An 18,706-nucleotide genomic window follows, 5' to 3' on the forward strand; every position below is an offset into this window, starting at 1 on the left:
TGCTCGAAAGATGGGGAGAATGAAGTCTCAACCTAATGCTAAGGGTGAGATGTATATTTTGAATGAAGACATAGACATGAAGACAAAGATTGCAGCTATGGCAAGGAGATTGGAAGAGCTAGAAATGATGAAGATGCAAGAAGTGCAAGCCATCTATCAGACACCATTGCAACCTATGCCCTGTTCCATTTTTCGATCTTTTGAGCACTTGGTGGAAGAGTGTCCTACCATTCCAGTGACGAGAGAAATGTTTGGTGATTGCAACACCTACAATTCCAATTGGAGGGACCATCCAAATTTCTCTTGGAAACCACAACCGCCTCAGTACAAGCAACATGTTCAAGCACTTCCGCAAGCCTTGAACCTTGAACAAGCTATGGTGAATCTTAGCAAGGTTGTGGGAGACTTTCTTGGAGCTCAAAAATCCATCAATGCTCATCTCAGTCAAAGAATTGACAGTGTAGAGAGTTCATTGAACAAAAAGATGGATGGAGTGCAACATGATCTATCTCGGAAGATAGATAATCTCCAATATTCAATCTCAAGGTTTGCCAACCTCAACACAGTGCAAGAGAAAGGAAACTCTAATTCTCAACCTTATCAAAATTCCAAGGGTATCCATGAAATGGAGGCTCAAAAGGGAGAATCTTCAATGATGAAGGAAGTTAAAATGGCTATCACTTTGAGGAGTGGTAAAGAGGTTGATCTGCCCACATGCAAGCTAGAGCATAAGGAAAAGAGTGAAACAGAGAAAGAAAAGAGGGAGGAAATCAAAGGAAAGAAAAAGGGGAAAAGTATAGAGAAAGATGACTATGTAGAAGGAGAACCACAGAGGATAGTCATCAAGGAAGAATTGATGAAGAAACACATGCCTCCACCTTTCCCCCAAGCTTTGTATGGTAAAATCATATAGAGCAAGCCCCAAGTGAGAGATGCAAACTTCATATGGGATCCGGGCAAGCTAAATCAGGATCAAATTTTTTGATGGACTTAGTCTTTTTAAAGACTAGCTAGTCCATATCTTTTTGTTTTATTTATTACTTGTTTTAATTTTGATTTCAATGCTTTAATTTTAATTTGTTTTGATGTAATATAGGTTTTTGGATGATCAAAATCAAGAGGAATGTCAAAAGAGTTGAAAGAAGGAATTTGGGAATCAAGAGGAGCTCAAAAAGCAAGGAGAGACCATGGGCTGCGAAATTTCACAGCAAAAGTGAGCCGCTGCGAAAATGGCTTCCCGCTGTGAAATGGTTTCGCAGCCGCCCATCCTCCTCTGCGAAAATTTTCGCAGCTGCGAAGAGACCCCTTGGCACACGAGTGCCATTTCGCAAGCCTGTACACCCGTTTCACAGCTGCGAAATGGCTGCGAGACCTCCACGCCTTGAAGATCCTTCATTTCGCAGCCGACACGCCATTTGGAAGGGTGTTTCACAGCTGTGAAACCACCCTTTGGCACACGAGTGCCATTTCAAAGCCCCGTACACTCATTTTGCAGCTGCGAAATGGTTGCGAAATCTCCATGCCTTAAAATCCTTCAGCGCGCACACCATGAACAGACATGTCACAGCCGCACCCCCATTGGAAAAATTTCGATCACTTCCCAAAGTTCATTTCATGCATACCATATGTCATTTCAAAGATCGGGAAGTCAAGAGTCCATAGCTTCAAATGGTGCTCAATTTGGATTGAAACAAAAAAGTTATGGCCGTTTGAAGACAAGCGCGCAAACCATGAACGGAAATGTTGCAGCCGCACCCCATTTTGCAACTATTGGACACATTTTTGGAGTACTTCCTGAACTTCATTTCATGCATACCATATGTCATTTTAAATCTTGGGAATTCAGGAGTCCATAGCTTTAAAAGGTGCTCGATTTGGAGTGGAAACGAGGAAGTTATGGTCGTTTGAAGATGACTATGCAAACAATGAGCTGAAATGTCGTAGTCGCACCCCATTTCGCTACTGTTGGACACATTTTTGGAGCACTCCTTGGAGCTCAAATTATGCATACTATATCTTGTTTTGAAGCTCGGGAAGTCAGAAGTCCAATGCTTTAAACGGTACACGATTTGGAGTTGAAATGAAGAAGTTATGGCCGTTTGAAGACAAGTGCGCAAAGCTGAGCGGGAATTTCGCAGCCAATATGCCATTTGGAAGGGTGTTTCGCAGCTACGAAACCACCCTTTGGCACATGAGTGCCACTTCGCAGTGTCGTACGCCCATTTCGCAGCTGCGAAATGGGCTGCGAATATCCCCCTCCTCCGCGAAATCCTTCCCTCGTTGCAAAAATGGCCTCCAAGCTTCAAAAAGGCTACGAAAAAGCTCCAGGTATCAAAATGGGCTGCAAAATTCCCATTTGGCTGCGAAATGATTTCGCAGCCCCATAGCTATCCCCTAGGAAATCCTCCATTTGCTGCGAAAATCCTCCTCCTCTGCAAAATTCCTATTTTGTTGCCAAATGATTTCCAAACTTCCAAATGGCTGTGAAATGATTTCCAAGCTTCAAAATGGGCTGCTAAAATGTTTCTATTTTTTCCATGGGCTGCTAAAGTGTTTCTTTTTTTCCTTTGGCTACAAAATGGCCTCTAAGCTATGAAATGATTTGCGAAAACACTTTGTGAAGCCAAGGGAAGTTGCAAAAATGCCAAGAGAGCCTCGCAACCATGCTTCTAAAGAGGAGAGCCCCTTGCACCCTGAGATCACACACACGAAGCCTCTCACTCTATTTCTTACCTCCTAAAACCATCAAAGCCCATAGTTCCAACTGAGAGCTCCAGTTGAGGAGACTATGCCATCTAAGGAGACTACCAGAACAAAGCCAAAGTCCTTATCCAACCCACTCAAGAGGCCACCACAGATGCATTAGCTCCACATGACCCTACCATTACTTGATCATCTCTTTACTTTTGTCTTTACATATTATATTAGTATAGATAATTCCATGTTTTGATGTCTTATATTCTAGAATTGGATGTATTACTGATGATACATCATATATAGACATTATTTTTGTTTAAACTTGGCATTTTTTCTATTTTCTCTACTCACTAACTCTTTTGTTTTTTTGAAACATGTGGTTTCTCTTATACGACTCAGACTCCATGTCACTTAGGAGGTACCACTTCCTCCCTATTTTTCAATCGCTTTTGTCACATTGAGGACAATGTTCAACTTGGTTGGGGGGAGAGTTGAAGAAGTAAGTTTTGTTATTAATGCTAAGTTATTTTGGTAATTTAGTTTTTTTTTGCTTAATTTTACAATTTTTAAAGTTTTTATTCTACTCTCCATGGTTATTAAAGAAAAATTCTCAAAAATGAAAAGGGAGAAATTGAATTTTTGTCTTTTTACTTGACTTATAGTTTGTATTATGCTTACTAAAGTTGATGAATTGTTGAAACTTCTATTGAATTCAACCTTAGTTCTTCCACTTTAAGCTATTCACACACTGTGCATAATAGGTTCCGATTATAAGATGAAAAACTATTTCCTTCTTGACTTAGGAAAATTTTAGACTTGGTACCTTTAACCTCATTTTAATAGTGTTGGGACACCTTGTAAAAAGGCCAATGAGTCTTTGAAAAGAAAGAAAGAAAGAAAGAAAAATGTTTGCTTACCTTGAAACCCGAGCAAGGTCTGAGGGGTATATGGTGAAAATCTTTAAAACCTGGTTCCCTAAGCCTTCATTGGTTGGGAGTCACCGACCTCAATGCTCGTTACAAGGGTGAATAGGTGGAGTTTAACATACTATAGGTGCTTGGGTATTAAAATTTCATTCTCAAAAGTCCGGGGTAAAATCCGAGGAGTTAGTGGTTGAAAGATCCTTAAAACTTGATGCCCTAAACCTTAATTGGTTGGGAGTCATCGATGGACCCCTGTTACATGGAAAATTTAGAAAAGAATACCTTTAAGCCTTGTACTCCTACAAGAAAAAAATTGTGAACCAAGAGGTGTGTTCTTAGCCTATTGGAGGTTGATCAGCTTGCTAAGCTTTGAAAAAGAACTAGGTTGGGGGGAGAGATTAGTTCAACATACTATATTCGGAAACTAATAAGTAACACTTAGATTTTTGTGGAAGAGTAAGGTTTGACCCTTTGGGAGTGGAAACTCTTTTAAAGCTTAAATTTGCATAATGCCTTCTCTTTGTGAATTGTGATTAGACAAGTTATTTGATAACTCTTGTTGAAGTTTGAGTTTTATTTCTTTAATGTTCCATGTGAGAGTTAGATCATCATGCCACTTGAAAATTGTTTTTTGATCAGCATGATGTTGTAAATTACAGTACTTTTTATTTTTATTTTTCTCTCCTTCATTGCTAAGGGACTAGCAATATGTTGGTTGGGGGGAGTGATTACTACTCAAAAAGTGCTATTTAATAGCTTGTAATTAACTCTTTTGAACACTTTTGAGTATTAGTTATCACCTTTTAACCTAATTAACATATTAAGGACCTTTGCAATCATTTCTAATCACTTTGTGTAAGTTTTGGTGTTTTTGTTAGTAATTTGATCACCAAAGCAATCCAAGATTGAGGAGAGTTCTTTGGAATCCATGGCAAAGCAATGGAAAGCTCAAAAACATGAAGAATCGAAGCTTTGAAGTCCTTTGCCATAAGCAAATCCGGAATGCAAGGAGGGGAAGCAAAGAGAAATCTAACATGAAGCATTCTTGATGACAACCATGTCAGCCACTTTTGGAGCACTTCCTGGAGTCCAATTTATGCATGCTAGATGTCGTTTCGAAGCTCAGGAAGTCAACAATCCAATTCTTTAAATGGTGCGCGATTCGGAGTTGAAATGAAGGAAGGAAGATTTTTGCACGACTGCGAAATCACCCTTTTGCTGCGAAAATGTTGTCATTTTGCTGCGAAATTTCACAGCCCTCTTGCTGTGGAATTTCTCCTGAAGCTTCCCGATATTTGCGATCAACTTTTTGAGATATTTTGCTTTAGATATTTGATGTCTAAATCCCCAAACTCTCCTTGTGACCCACCTATCATAGGATTCCTTAGTCTTTAAGTAAGAACAAAGGGTGAATAACCTCTTATATATAGTTTGTAATTTTCTTTACACAATATCATCATGTAATCGGCAAAAGGAAGAAATATATTCTACAGAGCACTTGCTCTGTTTTTCCTTCATATTTTTGTTTTCTCGTTACTTTTTATTTCTAGCCAATCAAACTCTGAGGATTTTTCCTCAGAGGATGAGAGGCTAGGCTCTTCGTCTCTTGGAGTGAAGAAAGCTGGGTAGGTTTCCTCATGCATAAATTGGAAGTTTTGTTGTTTTAGTTTTCAATGAAGAGAAAGTGTGACCCGTTAATGGTTTTTATCTTTTTAGTTAACTTAAAACGCCTTTAAATCACCTTGGCCAACACTTGGTAAGGCAAGTGATCTCCGTCCATTGAGATGCACTAGTTTATCTCTTACGAGCCTTTGGGAGGTGGTTTAAAGGTAGGATTTTCTAGAATAGCCAACACTTGGTAAGCTTTTGGACTCCAAAGAGACATCCATTAGTTATCTCTTGCGAGCTTTTGACGGGCAATCCAAGGTTAAGGATCACTTTGAATGGCAAATGCTAGGTGAGAGGCATGAGCCATTGCAAGATGCGTCAGTGAGAGGGATTTAGTGTTTGAACCCATTAAGGGGAAGCATCTGTACCACACCGGTTAGAGAATTAACTAGATGTTAATTCTCTAATGCGAGGAAAAGAAACAAGTGACCAAAATTTCCTTTTTGTATGAGGAACCTGAGCCTAGTGATCTAAACTCCAAGAAACACTTTTCTTTATAGTTAAAATCAGTTACTATTTTTTGTTAGCTTAAAACCAACCTTTTCAACCAAAGATTATGTTTTCTTTTAAAGCTAACCTTGAAATGAAAAAGCACCAATTCATCTTTGAATTAATATCAACTGTGAAGTGAAAACCCATCCCAGTGAATGACCCTAGAGCCACTATGCTATGCTAGCTAAGTGTCACGGACTTAGTTGTTCACTAAGCTCGTGCGGCACTTAGACAAGCCAAGACACTTGATCTTGCTAAGTCAGCCTTGCTCCCCAATGCTTAGCTTGCTAGGCTAAGACACTCGCGACTCGAAAGCTTACGAAGCTTGGTAGGCAACTCCTTAAAGAATGGAAGCTCTATTGACTCAAAGAAGCCTTTACAAGTGTTTTGATGCTCACTTGCTTGGTGCCTTGGCCAAATGAGGCCCTCACCTATTTATAGGCACCAATGGAACTCTCTGGAACCTTGGAGGGTTCCTTACATCTCAAGACTATTCTAGAATGTCCTACACCATTCTAGTTACAAGCCTATATACAAGTATATACAAGAGTCTTCTAGATTTCTCTAGAAAGCCCCGGACTCCTCTCGTGCCTTCCACCATGTTGTAGAATTGTGTGGATTCCTCCAGGCTTCTCTAGAACCTTCCACACTCTTCCCACTTCTAGGAGTCTCTAGAAGCTTCCTGGCTCTATATAAGGCCATGGGGAGGCTCATTTGAGTAAGCTTGTGACACTCTCCCCCACCTATGCCGCAGACGTCCTCGTCGCTCCTTCTGCCCGGAACTGCTCGATCTGCTCCTGGAACTGCCATAGTGCCTCTGTTGGCTCCCAGCTAGCCTCGCTTTCTGGTAGTCCCTTCCATTTCACTAAGTATTCCGTAGCAGGAGGTACCCCTCGTCTCCTGATGACCCGATCCGCGAGGACGTGTTCTACCTCCTTATCATAGGAGGTCACGACCGCTGTAGGTGCCCTCTTAGACAACCCTCGGCTTGGATCATCCTTGTCTCCGTGATAGGGCTTCAAGTAGCTTGCGTGGAAGACAGGATGAATCTTCAACCTCGGGGGCAGCTCGACTCTATAGGACACCTTGCCAACCTTCCCAAGTATGGGGAAGGGTCCTTCATACCTCCTCACAAGGCCCTTATGCACCGGCCTTAGGGACTTGAATTGTTGAGGAAGGAGCTTGACAAGCACCATGTCTCCGACCTTGTACTCCGTGTGCCGTCGCTTCTTGTCTGCCCACTTCTTCATTTTCTTCGCGGCCTTGTCCAAGTATGAGCGTGCTATGTCAGCTTGCTCATGCCACCATTTTGCAAACTTGAAAGCCGCCGGACTTCTCCCTGTATAGCCAATCGTTAGAGTGTGAGGAGTTAATGGTTGTTGCCCTGTGGCTAGCTCGAACGGACTCTTGTTGGTTGCTTCACTCCTTTGCAGGTTGTATGAGAACTGGGCTATATCTAGCATCTTAGCCCAATCCTTCTGGTTGGCACTCACGAAGTGCCTCAAGTATAGCTCCAATAACGCGTTCACCCTCTCGGTCTGCCCATCCGTCTATGGGTGAAAGCTTGTGGAGAAGTGAAGCTCCGAACCCATAAGCTTGAAGAGCTCCGTCCAAAACTTCCCAGTGAAGCGCGGGTCGCGATCACTGATGATAAACTTAGGCAACCCCCAATACTTGACTACGTGCTTAAGGAATAGCCTCGCTGTTTCTTCCGCCGTGCAGTCAGTCGGGGCTGCTATGAAGGTTGCATACTTAGAGAACCTGTCCACCACTACTATGATCGACCCATTGTCCTCCAACTTGGGCAGCCCGATGATGAAGTCCATGGTGACGCTGTCCCATGGGCGCTCCTCTATGGGTAGTGGCTCCAACAGGCCTCTAGGCTGTCGTTGCTCCACCTTGTCTTGTTGGCACACAAGACAAGTCCTCACATAGGCCTCAACCTCATCCCGTATCTGAGGCCAATAGTAAGCCGACTCAAGTAGTGCCCTTGTTCGTTGTTGCCCAGGGTGCCCAGCCCACTTGGTGTCGTGGCACTCCTTTATCAGATTCCGCCTTATGTTTCCCCACTTAGGCACGTAGAGTCGTCTCCCTTTGGTGTAGAGTAGGCCGTCCTCCACCCAAAACCGCTTAGTCTTCCCTTCATGAGCCAGGGTGATGAGGCTCTTAGCCACTGGATCATGTTGCAACCCCTCCCTTAGAAGATCCGTTATGTCTCCTTGGGGCTGACTTGTCATAGACGTTAGCTCCGCTTTGCGGCTTAGGGCGTCGGCCACATGATTAGCACTTCCTGGCTTATACTCCAGCGTATAGTCGAACTCGGCCAGGAAGTCTTGCCACCTAACTTGTTTAGGACTCAGCTTCTTTTGTGTCTGAAAGTAGCTAGTGGCCACGTTGTCGGTCTTCACTATGAAGTGAGACCCTAGCAAATAGTGCCTCCAGGTGCGCAAGCAATGGACGATAGCGGTCATCTCCTTTTCCTGTACCGTGTAACGCCTTTCCGTGTCGTTCAGCTTGCGACTTTCAAATGCGATTGGGTGTCTTTCTTGCATAAGGACTCCTCCAATAGCAAAGTCTGAGGCATCTGTGTGTACCTCAAAGACCTTGGTGTGGTCGGGTAGTGCCAACACTGGCTCCTCAGTCACAGCCTTCTTCAGATCCTCAAAGGCTTGTTGGCACCTTTCATCCCACTCCCATGCCTTATTCTTCTTAAGAAGATCAGTGAGAGGTGCGGCCCTTGCTGAATAACCCTTTATGAACCGCCGGTAGTAATTAACTAAACCAAGGAAAGATCGGAGTTGAGGTACCTTGGTTGGTGGATCCCATTCCTGGATGGCTTTTACCTTGCTGTTATCCATCATCAGCTTGCCATCCTTGATGCGATGTCCTAGGAAGCTCACCTCTTCCTTAGCAAATGAGCATTTCTCCTTCTTCACGTACAGCTCGTTCTGCCTCAGGATCCTAAAGACCTTCCTTAAGTGCTCTACGTGCTCCCTCATAGTGTTACCATAGATGACTATGTCATCTAAGTATACCACCACAAACTTGTCTAAGTATGGGTGGAAGATCTTGTTCATGAGGGTGCAGAACGTTGCTGGGGCATTGGTGAGTCCGAAAGGCATCACTAAGAACTCATATGAGCCGTACCTGGTCACACATGTGGTCTTCGGCTCATCTCCCTCCGCAATCCTGACTTGGTAGTAGCCTGACCTTAAGTCCAGCTTTGTGAAGTACCTTGCCCTTCCAAGTTGATCGAACAAGTCAGCAATGAGCGGGATGGGATACTTGTTCTTCACCGTCACCTTGTTGAGTGCCCGGTAGTCGATACACATCTGTAGGGATCCATCGTGTTTCTTTTGAAACAAGACCGGTGCGCCATAGGGAGCCTTGGATGGTTGGATGAACCCCGCATCTAGCAACTCTTTGAGTTGTCTCCTTAGCTCTTCCAACTCGGGTGGTGCCATCCTATATGGCCCCATAGCAGGGGGCTTGGCTCCCGGCTCCAGCTCAATCTTATGATCTTCCTCTCTCCTAGGAGAAAGTCTCTTAGGCAACTCGGGCGGCATTACGTCCTTGAACTCATCAAGGACTCCCATGATTTCTTTAGGCATGGATTCTCCCGACCCATCATCCTTTTCTTCTTTTAGGGTCGCGAGGTAGGTCACTTCTTCCCTCTTTAACCCCTTCTTTACTTGCATAGCGGATAGCATAGGGGTCTTGAGCGTACCTTCCGTGATCGTAGGGACCATGCACGGCTTCTCTTCCTCTAGGATAGCCATTGAGCGTAGGAAGGGTAGTGGCACAGCCTTGACCTTCTGTAGGAAGTCCATTCCTAGCACCATCTTGAAGTCATCCATGGGCGCCACAGTGAAGTCGACCTTTCCTTCCCACGAGCCAATGTGCATAGTCACCCCGCGAGCTACTCCATGTGATGGCTTGGCAGCAGAATTGACTGCCTTGAGCCATCCTCCTTCCTTGGATGCTTGGAGCTCCAACCTTCTTGCCTCATCCTCCGAGACAAAGTTGTGAGTGGCACCTGTGTCCACCAAGGCCTTGGTGGCCTTCCCATTGACAAGGGCTTCCACATACATCAGCCATTTGCTTTGAGGCGTCTTAGGCAACGGCTTGGCCTTAAGGGCATTTAGGAGCTGCAACGATCCCACCTTAGCATCGCCTTCCTGCTCCTTTTCCTCAATCATAGCGTTTAAAGCCTTTCTCTTAGGGCAGTCCCGTGCCCAGTGCGGACCATCGCATAAGAAGCAATTGGTCCTGGGCGTGAACTCCTTTCGCTTGTCCTTTCCTTTGCCATCCTTGCCACTAGGGCCCTTGCTTGACCCTTCCTTAGAAGTATGGCCTTGCGACCTCTTGTCTCCCCCACCTTTGGCCTGGTTCCCCTTGGATGGTGGCTTGGGCTTGGAGGAGTCTCCCCTTCTGTAATCCACCAAGGACTCTGCTACTGCCATGGCCGTGGCTAGGTCTTGGACACCACGCCTCCTCAACTCTTGCTCGGCCTAACTTTGTAAGTTGTCCATGAAGTTAAACAGTAGCTCCTCCTCGGCCATGTTAGGTATCTCAAGCATAAGAGTAGAGAACTCCTTGACATACTCACGGATCGAGCCCGTGTGCTTGAGACGCTTCAGACTCTTCCTTGCTAGATAAGCCACGTCTTCGGGATAAAATTGCCTCTTGATTTCTCTCTTAAAGGCATCCCATGTGTCTATGGTGCACGTCCCTCTCTCTATGTCGGCAAACCGTCGACGCCACCATAGAGTAGCATTATCAGTGAGGTAAAGGGTCGCGGTGCGTACCTTAGTGGCTTCATCCGTCAATGCAATTGCCTTAAAGTAACGCTCCATGTGCCACAAGAAGTTGTCTAGCTCCTTAGCATCCCTCTTGCCACTGAACGTGTGTGGCTTGGGTACCTCCACCCTTGGTGCCTCGTGAGTGGCCATGACTCGTGCTGACACTGCAGTCTTGTAGATGGCCAGCTCTTGACGAATTTCTTGGTCTCGGGCATCCATGCGTGCAGCCAAGGCCTCCATCCTTGACTCCACACTAGCGAACATGGTCATGACCTTGTCTTGGAAGGACATGAACTCCTCGTGTGACACCGGCTGAACTTGTGAACCTAGCACGCCCTCGTGAAGGTCTTAGATCTGCTTCCTTAGATCCTCTAGGCCCTTCTCCATGCCCTGCTCGATCAAGTCCACCCCTTCCCTGGTGTCCGCCATGGCTAGCTCCACCTTGGCTAGCCTTGCCTCCATGTTGGCTAAGGCGTCACGAGACTTATCCTTCCTGCCTCGGCCCCGTGCGGTATGCTCCATTTCCCGTCCACGGGTTTGCTCGCTAGTCTCCTCCACGTTAGAGCCCGACATGCTTCCTTTGATATGCCCACCTCTTAACCGTGCTCTGATACCACTTATCACGGACTTAGTTGTTCACTAAGCTCGTGCGGCACTTAGACAAGCCAAGACACTTGATCTTGCTAAGTCAGCCTTGCTCCCCAATGCTTAGCTTGCTAAGCTAAGACACTCGCGACTCGAAAGCTTACAAAGCTTGGTAGGCAACTCCTTAAAGAATGGAAGCTCTATTGACTCAAAGAAGCCTTTACAAGTGTTTTGATGCTCACTTGCTTGGTGCCTTGGCCAAATGAGGCCCTCACCTATTTATAGGCACCAATGGAACTCTCTGGAACCTTGGAGGGTTCCTTACATCTCAAGACTATTCTAGAATGTCCTACACCATTCTAGTTACAAGCCTATATACAAGTATATACAAGAGTCTTCTAGATTTCTCTAGAAAGCCCCGGACTCCTCTCGTGCCTTCCACCATGTTGTAGAATTGTGTGGATTCCTCCAGGCTTCTCTAGAACCTTCCACACTCTTCCCACTTCTAGGAGTCTCTAGAAGCTTCCTGGCTCTATATAAGGCCATGGGGAGGCTCATTTGAGTAAGCTTGTGACATAAGGCTATCCTAGTACATGGTGTAATAGGCTATAAATTTTTTTGATTACTCCCTTTTGAGGACCGCGATCAAAGAACACCAGCTGGGCACGAATCAAATGGCACCACTGTCAAGGACCATTGAGAGGACATGAATCAGCTGAGACACCAATTGGGAACGTATCAGATAGAAGTGGAATAGCATCCACTCTTAGCAACTTCTTCCCATGGACCTTCTTTTCAAAGTACAGAAGAGCGGCCATAATGAGATGATGAGGGCCAAAGAAAAATCCCTCGGATATCCTGAACAATGCCTCTAGCAAAGTTCCTCTCCTCTGCACCATATGCTGAAGTGGATAGATATTATGGCGCAGGAGTGCATCTATAAAGAACATGCTAGGGGGAGCTCCTTCCTCAACAGATAGGGGCATGTGGATGCCCTTCTGGACAGTATATGAACCATGTCACTCTGGGAAGGATGAACTTAGAATCGATAATCCTCTAGACGTGCTGGCTCATAGGGAATGGGCATGGCCTCTACTATATGTCTGGTTCCTAGGATACCATGGCGTCCATCAATGGTGAAGTGGATGACAGTAGGATCCTGGACGCGATGTGTAATCATAGACTGATAAAAGTCTAATGCTACACGGGGATAAAAGAAATCTCTAGGAGTCATCAGGTGCTCAGAGCTATGGCTAAAGCCTGAAGGTAGCTCTATCAAAGCAAAGCTCAGAGTGGAATGGCCTAGCCCGGTAATCCAATTTACCCTCAATGGGTGGCTGAGTGACCATGGGCCGCCTGATAACCACCTCAAGAGTCATCCCAGAGGGAATCTGAGACTCTGTGGCAGGCGGCTAAGGCGGCTAAGGCTCTAATGAAGGCTCTTATGGCTCAAGTGGTGCTGATACCCTTGCTTTCTTCTTAGGGGGATGGCTACTTGACTTTTTGGCACGAGAGGAGCTTGCCCCGAGTGTGGTGGGTGGTCTCCTCGTCTCATATCGCCTTGAAGGAGAACTCAGGGGTGCGTCCTCTACTGAAGGTGAGACAGCCAGTGGCTGTGAAGGCTAAGTCATGGAGCCTTGCATAGAGGCCACTCTCGGTGCTCTGGGACGGCCTGAAGGAGACGAGGTCTTAGCTCCTCGGGTTTTTGCCATGACTCTTTCAAAGAGGGTGGCCGGAGGTGAGCGCGCGGCTTAGGCTCAGGTGGAAGTCCTCTGGAAATGGTGCTCTGGCTTGGCTCCTATTTAGCACAAAAGGGAGGTTTTCGCAAGGCAAATGATAGGTTTAAAATGAAAATTTGGAATTTAAAAAGTTTAAATGAGAAGCCAAGTGACGGTTGGAATTTTCGCAGAGGATGGGGCATTTTGCAGCGAAGGCCCATTTTCGCAACCAAGGGCCATTTTCGCAGCTGCGAAATGAGAGGGTGGGGCTACGAAATGGCACTCGTGTGCCAAAGGTGGGTTTCGTAGGGGGTTTCGCAGCTGCAAAATGAGGCTTGGGCTGCGAAAATGGGCTTTTGAGGCCCTTGGTGATTTCGCAGAGGATTTCGCAACTGCGAAATGGGGGCATGGGCTGCGAAATGACACTCGTGTGCCAAAGGTGAGTTTCGCAGCTGCGAAAACTTTCGCAGGGGGTGGCTATGGGGCTGCGAAATGGTTTCACAGCGAAGGGCCCATTTCACAGCAAACCTTTGATTTCGCAGCGGGCACCTTGTGGCTACGAAATTATTTCGTAGAGGATGGCCGTTTTCGCAGGGGGCTATTTTAGGCTGCGAAATTTCGCAGACCATTGAAATTTCTTGCTTCTGAGCTCCTTTTGGCTCCTTGAGACCTTCCTTCACCTCTTTTGCAATTCCTCCTAAATTAGATCATTCAAAAAGTTTAAGTTACATACAAATAACATAAATTAAGACTAAGATTAAAATAAAAACAATTAATAAGGCTTTTAAATTAACAAAATTAAACAAAAAATATGGACTTTTGTGAGACCAAGTCCATCTAACCCCTTTCTGATTAGGCTTTCTGTGGCTCAAGGAGGTTGATTTCCTCCTTATCTTGTTTGAATGGCTCAATGAATGGTTTGAGACGATGGCCATTGACTTTAAAGGTGTCAGTGCTGTTCGAATTCAGTAATTTCACCACTCTATTGAGATGCACTTGGTGAATAATGAAAGGGCCTATCCACCTTGACTTCAGTTTCCCTGGAAAGATATGGAGCCTTGAGTCATAGAGTAAGACTCTTTGTCCTTTCCGGAATTCTTTGTTGGAGATTAATTGATCATGCCACCTCTTCATCCTCTGTTTTGCAACTTTGGAATTGATGTAGGCATCATTTCTTAATTCCTCCATCTCATTAAGGTCTAAGCACCTCTTTGCCCCGGCTTTGATCAAGTCCATGTTTACCTTCTTGATTGCCCACCAAGCCTTATATTCAACTTCCATAGGGAGATGGCACGCTTTTCCATAGATTAGGCGATAGGGAGACATGCCAAGAATAGTCTTATAAGCTGTTCTATATGCCCATAGTGAATCATGGAGCTTAACAGACCAATCTCTTCTGCTCGTGTTCACCACCTTTATCAATATATTCTTGATTTCCCTATTTGCTAGCTCAACTTGCCCGGAAGTCTAAGGGTGATAAGGTGTAGCTACCTTATGCTTCACACCATACTTGGCTAATAGGGTTTCAAAAGGTTTGTTGCAAAAATGAGTACCTCCATCACTGATTATGGCCTTGGGCACCCCAAATCTAGAGAAAATGTTCTCTTTGAGAAACTTGAGAACCACCCTGTGATCATTGTGTTTACAGGGGATTGCCTCAACCCATTTAGAAACATAGTCCACCCTCACCAAGATATAAGAGTTACCAAAAGACATTGGGAAAGGTCCCATGAAGTCAATGCCCCAAACATCAAAGAGATCAATTATTAGAATGGGGTTCATAGGCATTTGATTTCTTCGTGTAAGCTTCTTGAGCCTTTGGCATCTATCACAGCTCCTACACATGGTGTGGGCATCTTTGAAGAGTGATGGGCAACTAAACCCTGATTGTAACACCTTCATGACTGTTTTCTGGGAGGCAAAGTGGCCTCCACATGCACTCTCATGGCAATGGATGAGGATTCCTTGTTGCTCTTCTTCAGGGACACACTTCCTTATTATTTGATCTACACAATATTTGAAAAGAAAAGGCTCTTCCTAATAATAGGCATGAATCTTTGCAAAGAAGTGCTTCCTGTCTTGTGTTTTCCACTCTCTTGGAACTTCACCAGTAACTAGATAGTTAGCAATATGAGCATACCAAGGAGTTTTTTCTAGCAACATAAGTGATTCCTCAGGAAAGTCATCATTAATATGTAAGACATGGGAATCGTGTGCTATAGCCAACCTTGAAAGGTGGTTAGCTACCACATTCTCCACTCCTTTCTTATCTCTGATTTGGAGATCGAACTCTTGTAGTAAAAGAATCCATCTAATCAACCTTGCTTTTGCATCTTGTTTTGTCAATAAATACTTCAAGGCTGAATGGTCAGTGAAAACAATGATGAAAGACCCTACTAGATAAACATGAAACTTGTCTAAGGCAAACACTACAGCTAACAATTCTTTCTCTGTGGTTGTGTAGTTCCTTTGAGCTTCGTTCAATGTCTTGCTTGCATAGTAGATCACATAGGGTTTCCATCTTCTCTTTGGCCAAGAACAACTCCTATAGCAAAGTCACTGGCATCACACATTACTTCAAAGGGTAGTTGCCAGTTAAGAGCCCTCACTATTGGAGCAGTTGTCAAGAATTGCTTCAGTTGATCAAAACTCATTTGACATCTCTCATCCCATAAAAACTTAGCATCCTTAGCCAAAAGTTCACAAAGAGGCTTTGAAAGCTTAGAGAAATCTTTTATAAACCTCCTGTAGAACCCTGCATAGCAAAGGAATTGCCTTACTCCTTTTACATTTGTTGGGGATGGCAATTTGACAATAAGTTCCACCTTTGCTTTATCAACTTCAATGCCTTTCTCGAAGATGATATGGCCAAGGACAATTTCTTGTTGTACCATAAATGGCATTTCTCCCAGTTGAGCACCAAGTCCTTTTCAATGCATCTGTTCAGAACCCCTTCCAAGTTGACTAAGAATTCTTCAAATGTATCTCCATATATGGTGATGTCATCCATGAAAACCTCCATAATTCGCTCCACCATATCATTGAAGATACTTAGCATACATCGTTGGAATGTTGCAGGTGCATTACATAAACCAAAAGACATTCTTCTGTAGGCATATGTTCCAAATGGACATGTGAAAGTGGTCTTCTCTTGGTCTTCAACATCAATTTCAATTTGAAAATACCCGGAGTAACCGTCCAAGAAACAATAGAAAGGATGGCCAGAGACTCTCTCCAACACTTGATCAATAAATGACAATGGAAAATGATCATTCCTTGTCACAGCATTCAATTTTCTATAATCAATACACACCCTCCAACTTGAAGTGAGGCGTGTAACAACTTTTTCTCCCTTTTCATTTTGAACCACCGTAATCCCTGACTTCTTTGGTACCACTTGAGTAAGACTCACCCAAGGGCTTTCAGATATGGGGTAAATAATACCTGCTTGAAGTAGCTTCAGAACCTCAGCTCGCACCACCTCTTGCAAATGAGGATTCAATCTTCTTTGAGGTTGACGAATTGGTTTAACTTCTTCTTCCATGTATATATGATGTGTACAGACCAAAGGACTGATGCCTTTCAAGTCAGATATTTTCCATCCTATTGCTTTCTTACATCTCTTTAGAACTTCAAGTAGACACATCTCCTGAGGACTAGTAAGAGATGAAGATATAACAACAGGGCACTTTTGATTTTCTTCTAGGTATGTATATTTCAACTCCGTGGGCAGAAGCTTCAGATTGAGCTTTGGGGCCTCTTCTTTAGCAGCTTCTTGTGTCTCATCTTTATTGAACAAAGGTAGAATCTCTTCTCTCCTCCTCCAACCTTGTAGAGTAGCAAGCACATATGAGGGTTCAGGCAACCCTTCTTCAAGATCCCCAAGACTTTCATTCAACTTGTCTTGCATTTTCTGATTACAATGCTCCTCCACTAGTGTCAATAATGCACACCTCTTTTGGACCTTCTTCCCCTTCCGGAGTAATTAGCTTTTTGGACATATAGAAGATATTAAGCTCTAGTGTCATGTTGCCAAATGTAAGTTGCATAAGTCCATTCCTATAATTTATGATTGCATTTGATGTAGCAAGGAATGGCCTTCCAAGGATGATAGGAACATAATTCGTTTCCTTGACAATTGGGTCTATGTCAAGAACAACAAAGTCTACTGGATAGTAGAAATTATCAACTTGAACTAAGACATCTTCAATTATCCCCATTGGAATTTTCACTGATCTATCTGCTAGAGATAAAGTGATTGATGTTGGCTTCAATTCACCAAGTCCCAATTGCTTGTAGACAGAGTATGGTAGCAAATTCACACTTGCTCCCAAGTCTAACAAAGCTTTTTCCACTATCTTTCCTCCATTCATGACTGAAATGGTAGGACAACCCGGATCTTTGTACTTCAAAGGAGACTTGCATTGTATGATAGCACTTACTTGCTCAGTCAAGAAGGCTTTCTTATTCACATTCAACCCTCTTTTGATAGTACACAAGTCCTTTAGGAATTTTTCATATGTTGGAACTTGTTTAATCATATCCAGCAATGGGATATTGACTTTCACTTGTCTCAATACTTCAAGAATTTCTGATGCATTTCCAATCCCCTTTTTCCTATGCAAGGCTTGAGGAAAAGGTGGAGGTGTGTGTTTCTTCATCACATCTCCCTTAATAAGTACTTTCTCCGGATTTGCATTCACTGTCGAATCATGGTCCTCTTTCCCTTCGTTGGTATCTTTCTTCTTTCCTTTGATTTCCTCCATCTTCTCTGTCTCTTCTTCTTATTCCTCTTCAACATGTGGCTTGGGTGTTGGCAGCTCAACCTTTTTACCACTCCTTAGAGTGATCAAGGCCTTAACATCTCTCACCTGTGAAGACTCTCCTTCATGAGTTTCCACTTCATGGATACCCTTGGGGTTTTGGTGAGGTTGAGAAGGAAATCTACCATTCTCTTGCACTGTGTTCAAGTTAGTAAGCCTTGAGATTGAATATTGGAGATTATCTATCTTCTGAGATAAGTCATTTTGCATCCCATCCATCCTTTTATTCAATGTATTCTCTACACTGTCAATTCTTTGACTGAGTTGAGCATTGATGGATTTTTTTATCTCCAACAAAATCTCCCACAACCTTGCTTAGATTCACTATTACTTGTTCAAGATTTGAAGCTTGTTGAGATGGTTGAGCTGACTGTTGGTACTAAGGTGCTCTTGGCTTCCATGAGAAATTTGGATGGTTCCTCCAATTTGAGTTGTAAGTATTTCCATACAAAGCATTGTTGTTGGGCTTGAATTGTCTAATGACATTTGCTTGATCTCCAAACATTTCCCTAGTAGCTGGAATTGTAGGGCACTCTTCCACCAAGTGTTCATAAGATTGACAAATAGGACATGGCTTGACTTGCACTGGTGTTTCAGCAACAGCTTGCACTTCATGTATCTTTTTTTTTTTTTTCAGTTCTAGCTCCTCCAATCTTCTTGTCATAGCTGCAAACTTTGCTTTCATGTCAATATCTTCATTCAAGGTGTACATCCCAGCCTTAGCATTAAAGGCATTCGGTTGAGACTTCATCTTCCCCACTTCTCCTTTGTTCGGTTCATCCCATCCCCTTGAAACTTCAGCCACATAACTCAAGAAATCCATGGCTTCCTCCGGATTCTTACTCATGAAATCTCCTCCACACATTGTCTCGAGGAGTTGCTTCATTGAGGAAGACATCCCATCATAAAAGTAACTCACCAATAGCCATGTATCAAAACCATGGTGAGGACTAGCATTAATGGCTTCCATGTATCTTTCCCAACACTCATAGAATTTC

The sequence above is a fragment of the Vitis riparia genome, chromosome 1, assembly GCF_004353265.1.
Source record: "Vitis riparia cultivar Riparia Gloire de Montpellier isolate 1030 chromosome 1, EGFV_Vit.rip_1.0, whole genome shotgun sequence".
NCBI lineage: Eukaryota > Viridiplantae > Streptophyta > Magnoliopsida > Vitales > Vitaceae > Vitis > Vitis riparia.